The sequence below is a fragment of the Pelodiscus sinensis genome, chromosome 30, assembly GCF_052426305.1.
Source record: "Pelodiscus sinensis isolate ZL-2025 chromosome 30, ASM5242630v1, whole genome shotgun sequence".
Taxonomy (NCBI): Eukaryota; Metazoa; Chordata; order Testudines; family Trionychidae; genus Pelodiscus; species Pelodiscus sinensis.
In genome coordinates, this window is record NC_143081.1 from 9,525,113 (window position 1) to 9,546,401 (window position 21,289).

General features: G+C 59.2%; 1 non-coding gene across 1 annotated transcript; it reads right to left on the minus strand.

Annotated features, from left to right (window-relative positions):
• Positions 1-11,829: 11,829 nt before the first annotated feature.
• On the minus strand, positions 11,830-11,993 carry LOC112545107 (U1 spliceosomal RNA). The gene has a single exon (XR_003088527.3). It is a non-coding gene; the product is annotated as a U1 spliceosomal RNA (small nuclear RNA).
• Positions 11,994-21,289: the final 9,296 nt, after the last annotated feature.

The following is a 21,289-nucleotide window of genomic DNA, read 5'->3' on the forward strand; positions in this document are numbered from 1 at the left end:
CCGGACTCCACCAGCTCCTGGGTGCGGACACCTGAGAACAAAGACAGCTTTTAAATGCCACTCTCAAAACAGCGATATCTGTTATAACACCGCCGGTTATTCAGAGGAAGAAAATACCTTCCCAAGCCGCTACAGCAAAACACAGAAGGAGCAAAAATCTCATGGTCCCTGGTGCTGGAGGAGAAAATTCTCCGGGGACTGGCCCAGACACAGGGGGCTACAGATCGTCTGTCCGGGTGCAGCCTGGGCAGAGGGAGGGACAGATTTAAACAGGGCACGGGCACCCTTATTTGCATATCCCCCTCCTTAAAAGAGTCACGCACTGCGCCTGCGAGGGATCGCCCTAGGGCTCCGGGTACAGGTTCGAGTCACGCTTTCCTACCCTGGATGTATGTACATGGGTTCCAATTCCATTTTCATCGGACATTTATAGTCTTCTCCTCTGTTCCCATAGAGCTCTTGTCAGTTCACTGACAGCCCCCTTCTGCATCGCTCCTTCCCACACACAAATCTTTTCGATTTGCGTTGTTGTAAAGCTACACAATCTCCTCCTTGCGCTCACGTATTCGCACTAAATTCTTTTTCCAACCTCAAGCAGAAACCTCAAGAAGGAGATTCCATGTGGAAAGCTACAAAGGTTTCTGAGACCGACCCTGTCCCACCTGGACAGTCAGGGACTCTCTGCACTGCATTGTATACTGGTGCTGCTGCTGCTGTAGATCTTCAGGTGTTTGATTTAAAGACCGGCGAGATCCCACTCCTGACACTATCTTTGCTTTCTGTGTGGAGAAGTGATCTCGCATCCATGTCTCTTCTCACATAGTAAGCGCAGATGCTTAGGACTTCTCTTACAGCAGTGGCAAGAGAAGCTGGAGGGAATTCAAATACCTTCAGAAACTGCCCCTTCAAGGCATCTGGATGGGTAAATTCGGATTTCTCTTAGAGCAGGGCTGGAATCCGGAGGGAAATGGGGAATGGCTGCACCTCGGAATTGGAAGTTGCTTTTCTGAGCCCATAAGGTAGAACAGTGTAAAAGACGCCGCTGTGCAGGGCACCCTGGCTGAACCAGTTAAAGCCCCTTCCTAGTAAGCCGGATCTCCTCGGTTTGACTCCCGTGACGCCTTGTGGCCGTTGCTCTTGTCTGCTCGCGTTCTCCTGTCCTCTCCTAGGAAACAGAAAGGACCCCCCCCCCCCACCCACCCCCGGCATTCAAGTGGTTGCTCGTTAAGATGTGATCATACACGGAGATAATAGAGGTGTATCCTCTTACTCGCTAACCCCACCCAGTGTCCTAAATGCGTCTCGTAGCCCCACTGAAAGCATTTTATTTCCCTCCCTGTTTCTGTCTGGGCTCTGCTCTGAATTCTCACCGCAAGGGCAGCCCGGAGAGAGAAGAGAGACACCAAGACGAGTTCCCTAGGCTGCCTCCTCCATCATCCCAGGCAGAAAACTAACCAACCTCCTCCAGCCCTGTCCCCCAGCCAGGGCTGACCTTGCCCTGCTTCCTTTGTTCCGCTCCCTGGGAGGTAACTGGTCCAACAGGTTTGGTGCTGCCTTGCATAATGACTCATCCCCTGCCCTGCTGGGCAGTCCTACAGACAGCAGCCAGTGGGGGGGTCACCCACAACTCACCACCCAGCATAGCAACCAGCAAGGTACCCCCACTACGTCGCAGTTCTCCCCCCTCTGAGAGCGAACTGAGCAGGGTCACTCTGCTCGTGACCTGGGGAAGTTCGGGCCCCCCCACGGGACAGCGCGTCGGCGATGATGTTGGCGCTCCCCTTGACGTGGATCACTTCCATGTTGTAGTCCTGCAGGAGCAGGCTCCACCTCAGCAGCTTGGAGTTGGTCCCCTTCATCTGGTGCAGCCAGGTCAGGGGGCAGTGGTCCGTGTACACTGTGAAACGCCAGCCAAACAGGTACGGCTGCAGCTTTTGCCAGGCCCACACCATTGCTAGACATTCCTTCTCTACAGGTGCGTAGCTCCGCTCCCAGGGCAGTAGCTTCCTGCTCAGGTACACAATGGGGTGGCGTTCCCCCTTCTCATCTGCCTGCATCAGCACCGCCTCCAGCCCTGTGTCCAAGGCGTCAGTAAACACTATAAAGGGCTTGTCAAAGTCCAGGTTTACCAACACTGGGGCCTTGACCAGGGTTTCCTTCAGTGCACTGAGAGCCCTCTGGCACTGCTCCGTCCAGACCATCCTGTCTGGATTCCCCTTCCTGCACAGCTCTGTGATCAGGGCAGCGATGGAGCTTAAGTTGGGCACAAACCTCCGGTAGTACCCCGCCATCCCAATGAAAGCCTGGACCTGCTTCTTGGTCTGGGATACAGGCCAGTCTCAGATGTCCTCCACCTTGGCCGGCTCTGGCTTCAAGCAGCTGCTCCCCACCTTATGGCCCAGGTAGGACACTTTGGACATTCCAACCTTGTACTTTCCAGCCTTTATGGTCAGCCTAGCCTCCCGCAGCTGATCCAGCACCTGGCTGACCTGGGCCACCTGGTCCTCCCAGTACTGGCTGAAGATATAGATATCATCCATGTACGCTAGGGCACAGTTCTCCATTCCCTGCAGCAGCTGGTCCACCAGATGCTGGAAGGTGGCCGGCGCCCCTTCGAGGCTAAAGGGCAGGACCAGGAACTCATAGAGCCCCAGCGATGTGATGAAACCCGATTTCAGTCTGGCCTCCTGGTCTAGTGGCACCTGCCAGTAGCCCTTGGTGAGGTCCAGGGTGGTGAGGTAGCGAGCTCCCCCCAGCTTGTCCAGGAGCTCGTCGGGCCTTGGCATCAGGTAGGCATTGGACACTGTGATGGCGTTGAGCTTCCGGTAGTCCACGCAGAACCGGATCGACCCGTCCTTCTTGGGAACCAGCACCATGGGGGAGGCCCAGAGGCTGGAGGATGGCTGGATCACTCCGAGGGCCAACATGTCCTGGACCTCTCTCTCCAGGTCCTGGGCTGTTTTCCCGGTGACCCTGAATGGGGAGCAGCGCACCGGGGGGTGAGTGCCTGTCTCCACCCGGTGGACAGCCAGGTTGGTGAGACCCGGCTTGTCAGAGAACAGCTGCTGGCGGGAGCGCAGCACCTCTCGAATCTCGGCCTGATGGGCCGGGGTGAGCTGGTCCGAAAGAGAAATTGACTCCAGCGAAGAGTCCTCTCCGGTTCCAGGGAACAGGCCCACCAGGAGATCCTCCTGCTGCTCCTCCCAGGGCTTACACACGGCCAGCACCAAGTTCTCCCTGTCCCGGTACGGCTTCATCATGTTCACGTGGTACACAAGCCTCGGACTCCTTGGGCACCTCCCTGGATGCAAACAGCAGGTGGTGTAGGTACTTGTCACAGTCCTGCGGATGTTTGTGCATAAAGGTCCTTAGCATCTGCTTCAGAGTCCCATTTGTGATGGCGCGTTGGGGGTCCCCCGTCTCCTGCACCCCGAAATGGCACAAACAGACTGCACCAGCAGGTGGAATAGAGGAAGTTTATTGCCTCTCCAGGATACAGCACAGCACAGATGTAATCTGGTCACAGAGCTGGGCTAGGATGCCTCAGGCCCCCTTGAGATGGGGGGGAGACTGGGCCCCTAAACTCCAGCCCCTTTCCCTAGGCTGTCTCCTCCATGCTCCCAGACAGCCACTAACCCACACTCTTCCAGCCCTGCCCCCAAGCCAGGGCAGCATTCCCCCTTCCTTTGTTCCTCTCCATGGGGGGTGTCTGGTTCAACCGGTTTGGCGTCACCTTTGCATAGTGAGGTTTTCCCTGCTGGGTCTTGCTACAGACAGCAGAGGTCACCACAGCCCAGCAAGTACCCCCACTACGTCACACCATTGAACCTCCACCAACCCATTGGCCTGGGGTTAATATGCTGAGGCCCAGGTGTGCTGGACCCCACACTTCTCCCACAAGCATTGGAGCAGAGTCGACATTAAGTTTGATCCCTGCTCCATGAGAACCTCTTGGGGTAACTCCACCCTGCTGAAAATGTTCAGCAGTGCGCCTCCACCATGTATGCCTCGATAAAGGGTAAGGCCACGGTCTTGGGGTAGCGGGTGGCAAAGTCCACCACCACGAGCATGTATTTCTTCCCCGTCCGGGTCCCTCTGTTGAAGGGCCCAACAATATCCATCTCCACCTTCTGGAAAGGTTCCTCTATGATGGGCAGGGGTCTCAACACAGCTTTTCTCCTGTCTTGGGCTTTCCACATCCACTGGCAGAAGTCTCAGGACAGGCAATACCACTGCAGCCACAAATATCCCTGGCTAGTAGAAGTTTTGGAGCAGCCTCAGCCGTGTGCCGGATCCCTAGAATGAGATGTCATGGGCCAGGTATAGCAGCTTGCAGCGATACCTTTGGGGGACCACCAGCTGCCGCTGGAGCCCCTATTCCCCTATCTTCCCCGGGGGAAGCCATTCCCAGTGCAGAAATTCCCTCTCCCACCGGAACTTCTCCTGGCAACCTCCCCCAGGGGTTGAGCTGCACCCAGGTTGGCCCGGTCCCTCAGGGCCTGCAAGGAGGGATCCGCCCGCACCTCCACCTGGAATTCAGCAGCTGGGGCTGGGACAGGGGCATGGTTCCCCCCACTGCCTAGGTCCAACTCCATGTCTGCTTGGACGGGGCCCTGAGCCCCCTTTTGGGGAACCTCCTCGAGTTCCGGGCTGCCAGCCCCTCACTGGCTCTGGCTACGGGTGGTGACCAGGGACCTGTGGGGTCCGTCTGGCCACTCCTCCCGGTCACCCCCCACCAGCACCTTGATGGGCAAGTGCAGGTGCACCCCCACTTCCTTGGGGCCCTCTTTAGCCTCCCATTTAGGATGCACCCTGGCTCCGGGTACCTTAAATGGGGTGCCGTCTATGCCCTTCAGGGTCAGCTCAGTGTTGGGTAGCATACGGTCTGGGGCCACTATGTCGGGTCAGGCCAGCGTCACCTCTGCCCCCATGTCCCAGAAACCTGTCACCTTCCTACCATCCAGCTCCAGGGGTACGAGGCAGTCGCTCTGCAGAGGCCGTCCTGCCCTCACCCAGTACACGGAGAAATCCTCATCCCGAGGGTCAGATCTCCCAAGAGAGGTGCACTGAGCATCCTTCCCCCCACTCTGAGCTGAGGTTTGCCTGCCAGCCCCTGCCTCTGGGGCAGCCTGCCCTTCCTCCAGCCCTAGCCAGTTAACCCTGGAAAGTCCCGGGTCATGGGACCTGGTGCATTGAGCCCTCTTGTGGCCTCGTTGCCCACAGAGATAGCAAGTTAGGTTCTGTGTGCCCTTTTGGGTCGACTCTCCCTGGGTTCTGGCTGGCTTTCTGGGGCACCGATGACTGATCCTGGTCCCTGGGGCTTGCCTTGGAGGTGCCTCTCTCTGTCACTCAGCCAAGAACCGGTCTCTGCGCGATTCCCTTTCTCTCTGGGGGTATGTCTACACTACCCTCCTAGTTCAAACTAGGAGGGTAATGTAGGCATACCGCACTTGCAAATGAAGCCCGGGATTTGAATTTCCTGGGCTTCATTTGCATAAGCGGGGCGCCGCCATTTTTAAAACCCCGCTCGTTCGAACCCCGTGCAGTGCGGCTACACGGGGCACGAACTAGGTAGTTCGAACTAGGCTTCCTAGTTCGAACTACCGTTACTCCTCATGGCTGAATGCAAAAGCCTTGGGGACCCCCATAGGGCCGAAGACAGGAGCTGCAGGTCTGAAGCCCAGATCCCCAGCAGGCCCCTTCCTCCCCCAGGCTGAAGCCCCGACCCCCGGTGCACCCCTCCCTTTCCCCAATGCAGCCTGTATCTGCACAGCTGAATGCCCAGGCTCTGGGAACTCCTGGGGGGCTGAAAGCAGGAGTCGAGGAGGTGAAGTACTTACCTCCTCTCCCCCTGCACTGGGGCAATGGCAGGAAGGCGGAGAGGCAGCGCTGTGTGTGTGGGGACGGGTGTCACCAAGAGCAGGGTTCTCAGTGGGGTTTCGAAAATCTTTTCAGCCTGAACCCGGGAGACTACTCGATGAGGTTGAATCGGGCGCTGTGGGGCTGCAACCTGGATCTTCAGCACCCGCCCCTCCCCCGAGGGCTGAATCCCCAATCTGGACCTCTCTTTTGCCCCCAATGAATCTGGGAGCTGCCCAACTGTCAAAGCGCTGGGCACCTGCATAGGGCCGAAGGCAGTAGCTGCAGGTCTAGAACCCAGATCCCCAGCAGGCCCCTTCCTCCCCCAGTCCGAAGCTCCAGTCCCCCGTGCAGCCCCAGAGGAGCCGGGATCTCCTGGGCTGAATGCCTCTAGTCCGAGTGACTGTCCCGCACAGGTCACGCCGGCTCTGTTGGTTACGGAGCGGCTACAACTCAAGAGAGCTGGATGCGGCTCCCTGGCTTTGCCCCTGGCTTGCTGTGAAATGGGATAATACCAATGACCGCTCCTTAGAACGAGCTTCCAGCTCCGATGAGGAGAAGGTGCCAGGGCTGCTAGGAACAGACACGTGTGTGGAGCTTGTCCGTGGACACACGGGGGAGGTAAATACCACACGTGACCTGGTGTGGCTTGTAACTTGCTGCAGACAGACGCGGGGAGAATGGAAAGTGAAAGATGATGAAATATAGAAGAAGCAGAAGATATACAGGCCACAGCCAAACCAGCCTGGTTTGTGCCCAGGATCCGGTTACCAAAGCCTTTTGGGGATAACTTTGGTTCAATTTTTTTTCGGTTTAGAAAAGAGGAGACTAAGGGGGGATATGACAGAAAGGTCTATAACACTATGATTGGTGTGTAAAGAGTGAATAAGGAAAAGTTGTGTACTTATTCCCACAATATAAGAACTAGGAGTCAACAAATGAAATTAATAGGCAGCAGGTTTAAAACAAAGAAAAGGAAGTTTATTTTCACTCAATGCACAGTCAACCTGTGGAACTCTTAGCCACAGGAAGTGATGAAGGCTAAGACTTTAACAGGGTTCAAAAAAGAGCTAGGGAGATTCATGGAGGTTAGGTCCATCAATGGCTATTAGCCAGGCTGGGTAGGAAAGGTGTCCCTAGCCTCTGTTTGTCTGGAAATGGATGACAAGAAAGGGATCGGGGGAGGATTACCTGATTATGTTCTTATGTTCTCTCTGGCTGCACGTTGCACTCTGCTCTCAGCGGTGTCACTGGCTGCGGGAGACCTGCGGGAATATTTGTCTCCTGCCCTTAGAACACAGAGAGTGCCCGAAATATTCACCTGCTGCTCTGGCACCGACCTGCCCTTTCACACCGATCCCTGCGCTGACCGGACAGAACAGCCTAGAACTGCGAGTCGCTGCTGCCCCCTGCCGGGCGCTGGCAGAGCGGCTCCCGCTGCAGCTCGGTTTGTGTTCGGGGCTGGGCCGCTTTCTGCTCGCTGTGCCCGGCGCAGTAATAGCGGGCGGTGTCCTCGGGCTGCAGGCCGCTCAGTGACAGGTAACTGGGGTTGTTCCTGGAGACAGTGAATCTCCCTTTGACTGAGTCTGCGTAAACCAGTGTGAGAAAGGCCGGGCAGCCTTCGCTAGAGACAGAGGCCCGGGCCGGTCACCCCTAGGGACGCTATGGTAGAATGAGCAGCAGCCACTAGGCAAGACCCCACCCCTGCCCGCTCCGCCCCACTGACCCCTGGCCCCTCACCAATGGGATCGGATCCCACCTGCGCAGGGGTCTCTGCCTGAGCTTTTCCAAGCAGCTCCACTGGTCTCTGCCTCTAGGTCCCTCAGCCCGGGAGAGTCAACTGAGGCGGGGCTGCAGCTGGGCTGTTTACCCTCGAGCTGAGGGTCCGGGTGTGGATCTCCTTATGGGCAGAAGGCGCCTTGACTGATGGGTCTGCTCGGAAATCCCAGCCCTGGCCCATCTCTCCAGCTGTCGCTGACTGCGCTGTGGGCAGGAACGGTGCCGCGTCTGCGCGGGGCCCAGCCCGCAGGAGAGATGACACTGCCCGGGGGTTGCGGGGCTCCAGGCCCAGGGCAGAGGTTCCAGTCACAGAAGGTCCCGTGTCAAGGTTCCAAGAGAGTCTAGCACCGACCCCAGGAGCCTATTGGGAGAGGAGGGGAAGGGAAAGGAAACCGCGGGCTTCCCCTTGACTCCCACCTAGTAAAAATGCACTCACTCCTCCCCCACCAACTCCACCTCCTCCCCAGGGGCCCGATCCCAATGCACTCACCCCTCCCCCTAAATGAAGGCCCCCCTCCAGGGCTGTAAGCGACCCCCATCAAATCCTCCCCTCCCCCCCGGAGCCAGGCACGGGAGGAACGGAACCGTCAGGTAAGGAAATTTAACCTTTTAAAGTGGCCGCTGCTGCCCCTGCCCCTTCCCCCCTCCCCCCCCCCAGATCTCAGCATGTAGAGCCGGGAACACTTAGCCAGCTCCGGAGCCTCAGTTCAGAAACATCAGGTGGGCCAGAGCAGCGTGCGCTTCGCTCCCATCCCAGCCCCACGCCCCCTAGCGTGGCACCCAGTGGCAACTTCCCTCCGTCCCCGTTTGCTACTCCTCTGCCCAGACAGTGTCCTGCACCGCACTGAAGGGCTCAGATCGGTCCTAACTCTGGTCTGACAGGCGGGCTCCAGGTGCTACCGCGAGCAGGGTGGCAGGGTGTGACGTAGTGGGGTACCTGGCTGGTTCCTATGCTGCTGGCTCTGGGGTAACCCCCACTGGCTGCCGTTGGTACCACGGCCCAGCAAAACAGGATGAGTCATTATGCAAAGGGTCTCTCAAGCTGTATGACCAGCTACCCCCCCCCCCCCCAGAGGGAGGGACAAAGGAAGGTGGATGCTGCCCAGGCTGGGGGCAGGGCTGGAAGAGAGTTAGTTAGTTTTTCTGTCTGGGGGCATGGAGGAAGTAGCCTCAGCAACAGGCTCTGGGGTTTAGAAGCCGGACCCCCCCATATCAAGGGGAGCTGAGGCAATTAAGGCCTGCCCTGTAACCTGCTGACATCTGTGCTGTGCTGTATTCTGGAGAGGAAATAAACTCCATCTGTTCTATCGGCTGGTGGAGTCTGTTTGTGCCATTTCGGGGGTGCAGGAGGCGGGGGACCCCAACACGCCGTCACACAGGGTCTGTGTCATTCCCCCACAGCTGGAGGGAGGAGAGTCCAGCATGAGCGAGCGTGCGGGTAGGAACATCCCTGGGGCTTCCCTCCCTCCCAGCGCAATGGCTCCGGCCCATTGGCAGAGCCGGGCCCTGACGCTCAGGGCTCCCGGGTTCCGCTCTCGGCCTCGGTGTGTCTGAGTCACTGGGGGACGCAGGGCGAGGAGGGGCGGACGGGACACGGGCCGGGCACTGGCTGCGAGAGACACCGAACGTGCGGGACTGGCCGAGCAGAGAGAACGCTGGGCGGGGGGCAGCGGCAGCTCTCGGCGGCTCGCACAGGAGGCTGCTTCTCCGCACGGCTGGTTTTTGTGCTGGCTCAGGCAGGCTTCCTGTCACTGTGTGTCTCTGGCGCAGCGATACAGGGCGGTGTCCGCGGGCTGCAGGCCGCTCAGCCGCAGGGACACTTGGCTTTTGGACGTGTCTCTGGTGATGCTGAGGCGGCTTTTGAGAGCATCGGTATAAGCAGTGCTTCCGTCACCCCATATAACTCCGACCCATTCCAGCCCCTTCCCCGCTGGCTGGCGGGTCCAGTGCACCCCATAGCTAGTGATTGAGAATCCGGACACGGCGCAGGTCAGGGTGAGGGTCTCTCCGGGCTTCTTGACTCCCCCTCCGGACTCCACCAGGCTGATCTGGGACCAGACACCTGCAGAGAGAAGGGAATAAAGGGGAAATACGACAGTGATTCCGGAGGTGCAGTTTCTAAGGGACAGGCGGTCCCGGCGCCCAGCGGCAGCGCAGCCGGGTCCTTACCCGCGGGGAACAGCAGGAGGAGGGCGCTGGCCAGGCTGGGGGTCATGGCTGCGGCTGGCGGCTCTTTCCCAGGCGGGATAGAAGTTGCAGCCCAGTGCTGGCTCTGAGCGGTGGGAGCTGCCTACGGCCGAGCTATGAACAGGCCCCGCGGAGCTTATTTGCATGGGCCGGGGGCGGGGCCAATAGAACTGGGGGGATCCGGCGGGGTGTGACGCAGCATCGCGCTGGGCTTTATAATGGCAGGAGGGTCCGTGAGTCCGAATGCAAACAGGGAAACCTCCCTGGACTTGTCTATTGTGCCCTTCTATGGTTTGGACAATTCAAAACAAACATCTACCTATCCGCACACACCCCGTCTATGTCAATGAAAGATTATGAGATTTCTCTTATCTATCTATCTCTCTCTCTCTCTCTCTCTCTCTCTCTCTCTCTCTCTCTTCCCCCCAATGCTGGGCCAATGTTCGATACCATCCATTAGGTCACTCGCAGATCACAGAACCGTCCTCCCCCATCTCCGGCCCCAGCCAGGGATTGTCTCTCCGGCTCAGCGCTCTTACGGATGCTCGCTGAGGGCCCCGCTTCCCCGCTGCCTTCCATCGGAGGAAGGAGCCTCACACTGGGCAGCGTCTGAGCAGCGAGTCCCTGGGGCACCCACAGCACGAGGCCGGATGCAGCTGTTAGTTCTCCCTGCGCCGGGAAACACCCGCTGGGCATCCGCTCTCTGCGCTCCCCGGGGAGCTGGGCTCAGCAGCACCTGTCTCCCCTCCCAGCTGGGCGCCGGGTCCGTAGAGGGGGATGTCACTTCTCATCTGTTCTCCTTGCGGTGGCGCGTGAGCGCCACCCCCCGGATATTCCTTCCCCGGGCTCTGCAGCGGGCGGTTTCTGTCTGAGCTGAGATTCGCTTCCCCTCGCTGCGTCCCGGCCCAGCGCTACCGGGCGCTGTCCTCGGGCTTCAGGCAGGTCACTGTGATGCGAACACGCCTGTTTGTTTTCTCGGAAGAATTGGCAACTCCTGGGGTAGGTGAAAGGCAAACTGCGGGCAGGGAAAGGGGCAATTCCTGGATTCAAGGGAAACGTGTTTGTATTTATGTTGCTATTCTTGTTTTGCTTTTCAGATCGATTCAGTGCGGGTCGCTGGGGGCCTTAACGGTCCCGGTAACTCTCGCCACTGCGCTGTGGTCGGTTTGTGCCATTCGCTGCTGTGCTCTGTGTCCCTGGGCTGTGTCCGGCGCAGTGATTCGCGGCGGTGCCCGGTGCTGTCAGGGAGCGGAGCTGCTTGTTGGAAGGGCTCAGAGATGGTCGGTGCTGGGCATAGGCCGTGTTCTCGTTACATGGGTGAATGTCTCCCACTTGCCTAAGAAATCAGACCGCCAGGATCATCCCTCCTCAGCCTGATGTGGCAGCAGGGATTTGAGATCCCACGTTGCAGTGTCAAGGGGAAGGTGACATGGGTGCAGACCCCTCTCCTATTTCAGTCCTCTTCTGTGCTGTGCTGTGGGGACAGATAGGCCCTGGAGTGGGCCGCTTTCTTAGACCACTCGGCCGCCCTGACAGTGGCCCCGGGCAGTTTCTTTCGACCTTCGTTTTCTAACCTGTTTGCGTTACTCGGGAGGGACCAATATCCAAGCCAGGCCCAGAGGAGAGTGGGGGCCGGGAGCTTGCAGCTTGGACCAGAACGTCCCAGAGGTAGGAGAACCACGCGGTTTTGGTCAGACCATTCTCCTATCGACAAGGGAGAAGCAAAGAAACAGAAACAAGCAACGAGCCCGACCCAACGGGGAAATAAACTGATGATGCTTGACAGGGATGATAAACTGAACCTCGAGGGCAAGTTTCAAAGCGGAAGGAACAGAACCCCCAGCATCAAACACCGCCCCGCTTTACACATTACGTCAGGATGAACTCTTGGGAGAACTTGTCTCATTCCACTTATTTCCATATGTGCAGAATCAATAAGGATCACTCATCTCAGCATAAATTTTTGTTATCGGAACAAAATGATCTTTCTGTCAGCAACCATACCAGGGGAAAGCGCGCACACAGTCCCCCACTACCACAAATTGTGCAGTCGAGTTTCCCCTAGCTAAGGAAATCGCAGGGGTCAGCGCACCCGCAGTGCAATGGATGGGCCTCACCCTGGGAAAACCACCTTCCTGAGCGTGGTATTTCCCCTGCCAGGTAAGTATAAAGTCTTGTCCCAGAGCCCCCGCCAGCCCTCAAGCGCCCCGAACTCTCACATCACGGTGGCTCCCACCTCCACCTCCAAACAACCCCGCCGGCACCGCTTCCCGCTGCTGCCAGCTGCCCCACCCCTGTCCCCAGACCCCACCCAGAGCCCCGCTTGCATATTACGGCCCCGCTCGGCAGCCTGCTCCTACTCCCATAGTGCTCCGCTCGCGCACGCATCTGCATACCTGCTCCGCCCCTCCGGATGCGCCACGCCCCTGACTGCCCTTGGTCCACACTCTCCCCTGTCGGTCCAGACCCGGCTCTTCAGCTGCTCAGCGCCCGATAGACAGACCCCAGGCCCCTCTCTCAAGTGCTGCCCGAGGGGCGGAAGGACAAGGGGGCACAGCAGGAAAGGGTGTTGGTGGCGGGGGAGGGGAGCTGCTGCGGGTGCCTTATGGGTGGCCCCCACATATCGGCCCCTACAGACCAGCCTCCCCAGCTCCCCAGCCCCAGAGATTGTCCTTAGCACCGGGCTACGGGGTGAGTCGCTCGCTCTGGCCCAGCACATATGGCTTAGTCCTGCCACATCCAGTTTCTCCGGCGGCTGCGATGGCTCCGGTCCCCTCCAGCTGGAGCTGACTGTGTCCTAGGAACTGAGTCGCACCCTGGAAAGTGATTTAGGCACTTAGGGCTCTAAACCCCTTTTGCTGTTTCTGATTTTAAGTCACTGCGGTCAATTACCCGGGTTCACACGGGCAACCACTGGCCAGGGTGAGTGCGGGATTAGCAGGAGCCCTGGGTTCTCTCACTGGACGTTTGTGTCACTGTGTCCCGAGCGCAGTAATACGTGGCGATGTCACCGGCCCGCAGGTTGCCCAGCTGCAGCCAGGCCGAGCTCATGGAGTTGTCCCTGGTGATGATGAATCGGCCCTGGAAGGCCGGGGCGTAGCCAGTGCTACCATCTCTAGGACAGATGACTCCCACTCACTCCAGGCCTTTCCCGGGAGCCTGCCGGACTCACTTGATGCAATAGCTAGTAAATGTGTAGCCGGAGGTTTTACGTCAGCTTCACAGACTGTCCAAGCTTCTTGATTTCTGCCACAGACTGGGTCAGATGGATCTGGGAGCTGGCACCTGTTAATCATAAAAACACAGGTAATTTCCATCTGTCCCCAGCTTCCCAAATTTACCCAAGTCCCTCTGTTCCCCTTCTCACAGCAGAAGCTGATCAGCTTGTGTGTCAAAAAGAATTTACCCGCACCATCCTCCTGTGCTGTAGGGAGGGGCAGTTATCCCCGTTTTGAAGAGGGGAAACTGAGGCAGTGTGCTCTCTGTGTTTTAGACACCCAATTCCCATTACAAACGATGAATGTGGGTATTAAAATCTTTATGGTGGTTTCAAAATCTCAATTTATGGTATTTGTTCCGCACCCATCCCTGTTCCAACCCACAAAACTGATGCGTCCCAAATTCAATCGTTATTGATTTTTGACGTCTGCTTATGGGTTATTGATTATGGATTGGAGGCTGTGACGTAGTGTTGGTACCTTGCTGGTGGCTAGGCTGTGGGTGACCCCCACTGGCTGGGGCTGTGGGTGACCCCCACTGGCTGCTCTTTGTCGCAGGGCCCAGCAGGACAAGGGATGAGTCATTATGCAAGGGGCCCCAACCTGTCCAATCAGTTGCCTCCCAGGGGGAGAGAAAAAGGAAAGAGGGCAAAGTCAGCCCCTGGCTGGGGGGCAGGGCTGGAAGAGAGCGGGGTAGTTTCTGTCTGGTATGTGGAGGAAGCAGCCTAAGCAAAGGGCTGGGATTTAGGGGCCCAGTTTCCCCCATCTCAAGGGGGCATCCTAGGCCTGGCCCTGTAACCAGATGACATCTGAGCTGTGCTGTATCCTGGAGAAGCAATTAACTCCCTCTGTTCTACTGGCTGGCAGAGTCTGTTCATGCCACTACGGGGGTGCAGGAGGCGGGGGACCACGAGGCGCCGCCACAGAGGTACAGATAGGTAGCTAGGTAGGCGGTTAGGTGTCCCTATTGCCTTATTTAGGGAGGGCCTTGGCACCCAGATTCCCTAGAGATCTTAGCAAATCTCAGCCCGATGTTCCCAAGGACAAGGGGCTCTGTTTCTGGAAGGGTTTTGGCCGAGGCTCTTTTCCGGATAACCACACGCTGGCAGGAGGGTTTGTGACACGTTAACTGGGCTCCGAGCGCTTTCATTGCACTCACTAGAGGTGGGTCACGTTGAGTGGGCGGAGCAGGGGCATAACCGCGAACTGGCTCCAGGATCTCGGCTCCAGTCCCTGGCCTGACAGCCCAGGTTTGAAGGTGACCTGAATTAATGTGGGTTCCCCCCCGGATTCCAGCTTCGTGGTCAAATGTGACACTTTCCTGCCCCGTGTGGCTCTGTCCCATTGGTGAGCATGGGGACCATTTCTATCGCTTTGTCCTTAAGGTCCATGCAACTTGGCCATTGTTTTGCCCGCAGTGCGGCATCGGGGACAGGAGGTTTGAAGACAGTTTCCAGGATTGTCCCTGCACCGCACAAACTGCATCTTTCTTCCCGCACAGAATGGAGGGAAGAGGGGAGCGTATTGAGGACAGGAAAGAGTTAATCCGTGACGTCAGAGCGTTGCCTCCTGGCGGGCCCCAGGCCGGGCTGTTTTGCGCGTGTCTCTGCTGCCCCCGTGCGGCAGACGCGGGAAGTTCCGCAGCTCTGGTTTGTGTAGGAGCAGCCGCCGGGTTCGTGTCACTGTGTGTCTCGCACAGTAATAGCGGGCGGTGTCCTCGGGCTTCAGGCCGGTCATTTGCAGGTGCAGCAGGTTGCTGGGATTGTCCCTGGAGATGGTGAATCGCCCTTTGACTGCATCCGCGTAATACGTGCTGCTCCCACTGCCGCTGCTGATACGGGCCACCCACTCCAGCCCCTTCCAGGGAGCCTGCCGGACCCAGTGCATGTAGTAATCGCTGAAGGTGAAGCCGGAGGCTTTGCAGGAGAGGCGCAGAGAGTCTCCGGGCTTCTTCACATCCCCTCCGGACTCCACCAGCTGCACCTGGCACCGGGCACCTGCGAATAAAGGGATGTTAGAAGAACCGGCATAAAACCAGCGAGAATTGTCTGGGCTCCTGGCTCTGCTATTTGATCGGGGAACTAAATACCTTCCAAAGCCGCTACAATGAAAACAGCTGCGACCCAAAGTCTCATTGTCCCTGGTGCTGGTGCGGAAAGTTCTCAGGGGACTGGCTGGTCACTGCCCAGACCCAGGGAGCTGCGGATTGTCCCTGCGGGTGCAGTCTGGGCAGAAGGACGCACAGATTTAAACAGGAACCTCTCTCCCCAATTTGCATGACCCGCTGCTTATAACGGACCCAACTTCCTTCCCTTAAAACTGGATTTCTAGCTCAGGGAGGAGTCAGACCCTCCCTCGCTGTGTCTGTGCAGCGCCCGGCCCCGGGGCGGGGGCTTAAAGGGGAGGGAAGCAGCTGACGGGTGTGAGCCCAGTTCCCCGGTATTGACTGTAGGGCCCGTCATGAGGAGGGGCTCTGGGCCCTGCCCCTGCGGACACTGTGTCAGGGGGTCAGTTCCTGGGGAGGGGCCGGGTCACAGGGTTGCTCGGGGCTGGGACACTCACCGGAGGGTTACAAGTCCCGGGCTGGCGAGCGCGGTGTGTCCCGCAGCCTTTCCCCAGTTGCGCGCGGGGAATGAAGATTTGGAATCAGTCCTGGGGGTGACCAGGGCTCACACAAACCACGGGAGAAGGCAGCGAAGGGGAAGCAGCGGGAGTCGGTCACTGGAGGGATTTGTCACAAGGGGGCTTGTTGCGGTGAGTGGGGGCCGGCTCCCCCTGACTGGGTCTGTCCAGCCGAGAGGCCGCCCCGTGTGACCGGCAGAGCGAGCCAGGCTGGATTTGCCCCAGTCACAGCAGCGAACAGCGGGAGGGAGGGAAGTTGGGAGGCGGGAAGTTTCTGGGCTGTAGCAAAAGGAGGCCTGGGATTGTGGCAGATGAAGAGTGAAGCGCCCAGCAGGGCTCTGTGACCGATGCTTGTCAGAGTTACCCCGGGAGACCTGATCTCGGTGTGTTACAAGGAGCTGAGTTAGAGATTTTTTTTGTTCTTTCCGTTTCCCCCTTCGGCCAGTGTGTCTGGATGTGACGTAGTGGGGGTACCTGGCTGGTTTCTATGCTGCTGGCTCTGGGGTAACCCCCACTGGCTGCAATTGGTACCACGGCCCAGCAAAACAGGATGAGTCATTATGCGAAGGGTGTCTCAACCTGTCTGACCAGCCATCCCCCATGGAGAGGAATAAAGGAAGGTGGATGCTACCCTGGCTGGGGGGCAGGGCTGGAGGAGAGTGAGTTAGTTTTCTGTCTGGGAGCATGGAGGAAGCAGCCTCAGCAAAGGCTGGGGGGTTTAGAAGCTAGACCCCTGCCCCATATCAAGGGGGGGCTGAGGCATCCTAGGCCTGCCCTGTAACCTGATGACATCTGTGCTGTGCTGTATACTGGAGAAGCAATAAACCACCTCTATTCTACTGGCTGGTGGAGTCTGTTCTGCCATTTCGGGGGTGCAGGAGACGGGGGACCCCCAACGCGCCGTCACACCGGGCCCCGGTGACTCCAGACAACCGGCCTCCCCTTGTGCATCAGCCCCGCTGCGCTCTGTGTCCCTGTGTCCCAGGAACAGTAATAGGGGGCTGTGTCTGCAGCTGCAGGGAGACTTGGTTCTTGGCCGTGTCTGCAGAGATGCTGGTCCCGGTTTGGAACGAGCAGCCCCGGTGGGAGGGGAAATTCCTGAGCTTCTCTCTGCAGTCTCTAGCCGTGGTCGCCTGCTTCCCGCAGCGCCGAGCTCCGATTACTCGGCCTGTCCCCAGCCCTTGTTTCCTCCCAGAGGAGCAACAGCTCCCAGCCCCGCCCTGGTGCGGTCCGTAGGGTGAGCGGAACCTACTGGTATCAGGGCTTGGGTGGGGCTGGACTGCCTATGGGCAGCGTTAAACGCTCGCCGCACGGGCTGAGGTGGCTGCTGTAAGATGTGCGTGCCTCTGGTGCCACCTAGCAAGGAGATTTTACTAATTTAAGGTCACTCTCCAAGGTGCTGAGCGCTGCACAGACTCACACTGGTGGGGAAAAAATCATGTGCCAATGAGCTAACGAGCCAACTTGGGAAGAAGGGAAACTGAGGCAGGCGTGAATTCAACTCCCCAAGTTTAAACAGGGAGTTTGTAGCCGAGATGACAATTGTAGCCTGTTGTGAGGCAGAGTCCAGCTCCTTTCCCACAAAGCCCCTTCCTCTCCAAAGACACTGACATTTGGGGGCTGATTTTCAGAGGCGCTGGGCACCTGCTGTTTCCGCTGAGCGCAGCTGGCGCGCTTCGGGACGGCTGAAATTTGCTCCATTTCCAGCGTATTTGACAAAGTGGCTTCTTGTGAGTTTGGGAGTTTGAGTCTTTGGGATCTGAACTCAAAATCTATGAACCTGGTTCCCCGGGGAAAACCCACCCCCAGATCCAGCCGCTCAGTGAGAGATGCGAATGTTGAACATCTAAAGTATCGGACCCAAAGTCTGTCAGGCTGAGCTTGAGCTACCTCAGACTCTCTCTCTGCCCCGGTGACTCCTCTGGGGCACATTGCAGGACGCCGCAGAAGAAGGCGGAGGGCTGGAAATCACTTGGTGAGAGAGGCCGAGAGGAGGGGGGGACTGTTTAAAAACCAACCTGCTTCCCCTTTTTCTGCAGACAGTCTTTGAGGGTAACATCCAGCTTTGCCACGGGGTGTTGGGAAGGGACGCGGAGCTTTAGTGTCCCCCGTCAATGGTTGGTAAACTGAGGCACGGAGAATGGAACCTGCCCCAACGCTGTTGGCTGTTAGAACCAAACCCAGGTGTCAGGAGCCCCCGCGTCGTGTTCCCGTCCCCACGCTGTGCGCTCCGACACCTAGTCACGTGGCATTGACGTCACCCTTAGCGCCCAGGTGCTAGACCGTGGGAATTCTCGGATCCCGGGGGCGGCTCCCCGGCCGTTCCCAGCCACCCTCCGCCTCGCTCTCCCGCCACAAAGACGCGTTCAGTTTCCTGCAAGAGGCTGAGCCTGTTCAAAAGTCGCTCTGCGGAGCTGACAGCCCCGGAGTCCGGCACAGGCTGGTGGCTGGGCACCCGCCCGGGAGGTGCCCTGTGACGGCGCGTTGGGGGTTCCCCGTCTCCTGCACCCCGAAATGGCACAAACAGACTGCACCAGCCAGTGGAATTGAGGGTGGTTTATTGCTCCTCCAGCACAGCGCAGCACAGATGTAATCTGGTTACAGGAACTGGGCTAGGATGCCTCAGGCCCCCTTGAGATGGGGGAGACTGGGCCCCTAAACTCCAGCCCCTTCCCCTAGGCTCTCCTCCATGCCCTCCGACAGCCAGCAACCAACTCACTAACTTCCAGCCCTGCCCCCAAGCCAAGGCAGCATTCCATCTTCCTTTGTTCCTCTCCATGGGGGGTGTCTGGCCACTGGTTTGCATAGTGACTCATCCTGTTTTGCTGGGTCGTGGTACCCACGGCAGCCAGTGGGGGTTCCCCCAGAGCCAGCAGCATAGAAACCAGCCAGGTACCCCCACTACGTCACAGTTCTCCCCCCTCCGAGAGCGAACTGAGCAGGGTCACTCCGCTCGTGACCTGGGGAAGTTCGGGTCCTCTGCGTGGGAACCCGCCCCGGGGACATGGGTGCTCCCCTTGACTCGGGCCGGCCGTGGCGAGGCCCCACATGAATTGGCTTCCCTCTGTCCACTCGCCGCCCCGCTCCAGGGCGACTGGCGCAGGCCTGTCCTCGGGGGTCACACCCACCCTTCCGCTGGCCTTGATCTCTGGCCGGGGTTTCTCGGGCCGGGGCCATGAGCCCAGCGAGCCTTCTCTGGACAGCCAGGGCGGCTTCCACCCCCGATGCTCCATCCAGGGAGGACTTCCCCTCCCATAACTCTCTCAGCCAGCCCAGAGGGTCTATCTGGGGTAGAGACCCCCAAGCCGCTTTCCTCCTGTCTTGGGCCTTCCCGCCCCTCTGGCAGGAGTCACAGGACCGGCAGTACCGCTGCACGGCTGTAAAGATTCCCGGCCAATAGAAGTGCTGGAGCAGCTTCAGCTGGGTGCTCCGGATCCCCCGGTGGCCCCCAACGGGGGAATCGTGGGCCAAATACAGCAGCTTGAGGCGATACTTTCGGGGGACGACCAGCTGCCGCTCTACCCTCCATGCCCTCGCCTTCCTGGGGGGGAGCCACTCACGGAACAGGAGCCCACGCTCCCGCAGGAATCTCTCCTGGCCACCTCTCCCCCGGGGCTGAGCTGCACGGAGGCCAGCCTGGTCCCTCAGCCTCTGCAAGGAGGGGTCTGCCTGCACCTCAGCCTGGAATTCAGCTGCTGAGGCAGGGATCGGGACCTGTCCCCCACCTCTGCCTAGGTCCGGAGTCCCAGCCTGGCTGGACCCCGTGTCCACTGGGATGGGACCCTGAGGATGCTGCCAGGAGTCCTTCCCTGGACCCACGTTGTCAGCCCCCCGCTGGCTCTGGCTCCGGGTAGTGACTAGAGCCCGCTGGGATTCGTGGGGCCACTCCTCTAGGTCATTCCCCATCAGCACCTCGGTGGGCAAGTGCGGGTGCACCCCCACTTCCTTGAGGCCCTCCTTGGCCCCCCATTTCAGATGCACCCTGGCTACAGGCACCTTAAACGGGGACCCGTCTATGCCCTTCAGGGTCAGCTGCGCGTGGGGTAGTATCCGCTCCGGGGCCACTATGTCGGATCGGGCCAGAGTCACCTCCGCCCCCGTGTCCCAGAAGCCCGTCACCTTCCTACCATCCACCTCCAGGGGTATGAGGCACTCGCTCCGCAGGGGCCGTCCTGCCCCCACCCGGTACACGGAGAAATCCGCCTCCTGAGAATCAGACCTCCCAGGGGAGGTGCACTGAGCATCCTTCCCCTCTCTCTGAGCTGAGGTTTGCCTGCCAGCCCCTGCCTCTGGGGCAGCCTGCCCTTCCTCCCGCCCCAGCCAGTTAACCCTGGAAAGTCCCCGGTCCTGGGACCTGGTGCACTGAGCCCTCTTGTGGCCTTTTTGCCCACAGCGCTGGCAAGTTAGGCTTTGGGCTGTCTCTGTCCAGGCCCTGGCTGGTTCTCTGGGGCGCAGACGACCTGTTCCTTGGTCTCGCCCCGTAGTTGACTCCCTCCGTCGCTCAGCCGAGATCCGGTCTCTGCGCGGTTCCCTCTCTCTCCGGGACTCCCGTTCACACCCGGACCGGCTCTCCGTGAACTCATCCGCCAGTCTCCCGGCCTCCTGGGGGTTCTCTGGTCTCCGGTCCTTGAGCCACAGCCTCAGTTTGGGTGGGCACGCCTCATAGAACTGCTCCATCATGACCAGCTTGAGCAGCTCCTCTGCGGTCTGGGCTCCAACTCCAGACACCCACTTGCGGCCGTATTGCGACAGGCGGGAGGCCAGATCCACATAGGTCTCCCGTGGCCCTTTCTGTACCCCCCGGAACTTCTTCCTGTACATCTCGGGGGTCAGCCCGAACTTGTGCAGCAGGGCCTCCTTGACTCGGTTGTAATCCCCGGGCTGTAGGTCCTCCAGCTGACTGAGCACTCCGGCCGCCTCCTGGCTCAGTGCGGGGATGAGCTCCTGCAGCCAGTCAGCTGGGGGAACCCGTTGCAGTCCACAGGCCCTCTCAAAGGCACTGAGGAACCCGTCTATGTCACCCATGTCCTTCAATTGGGCCACTACGGGCCTCTCCAAGCATCTGGCAGTCCTGGGACCCTGGGGCCCATCCGCACTTGGCGCAGCCGGTGCCCCGCCGGTTCTCCGCTCTGCCATGGCCAGCTCATGCTGCCGCTGCCTCTCTCGATCTTGGCGATCCCTTTCTCGGTCCTGGCGGTCCCTCTCTCGGTCCTCTACTTCCAATTCCTTGATCCGCAGCTGGATCTCCAGCCGCCGCAGCTCTGCTTGGCTGGCCCCTGCCCTAGATGGGCTGCAGCTTGCAGGCCTCCTGGGGGAAGCTGTCTCATCTCTCCTGTGGGTTCCAGCGCTCCTCCCCCTCTCTGAGCCTGACACACTCTCAGGGGGGGTCTGGCTGCTTCCCCTGGGGACAAGATCCTGGCCCTGTGGCTGGTCGTTCTCTTCTAGCTGAGCAATCAGCTGGGCCTTGGTTGCTTTCTGCACAGGCAAGCCCCTCTCTCTGCACAGCCCCACCAGCTCTGCCTTCAAGAGTTGGGCGTAGGCCATCTGCCCGCTGGGCCCCTCGATGCAGACTCACCAGTCTAGTGCTGCAGCGCCCCACGATTCCCAGGAACCGCTTCGCTCTG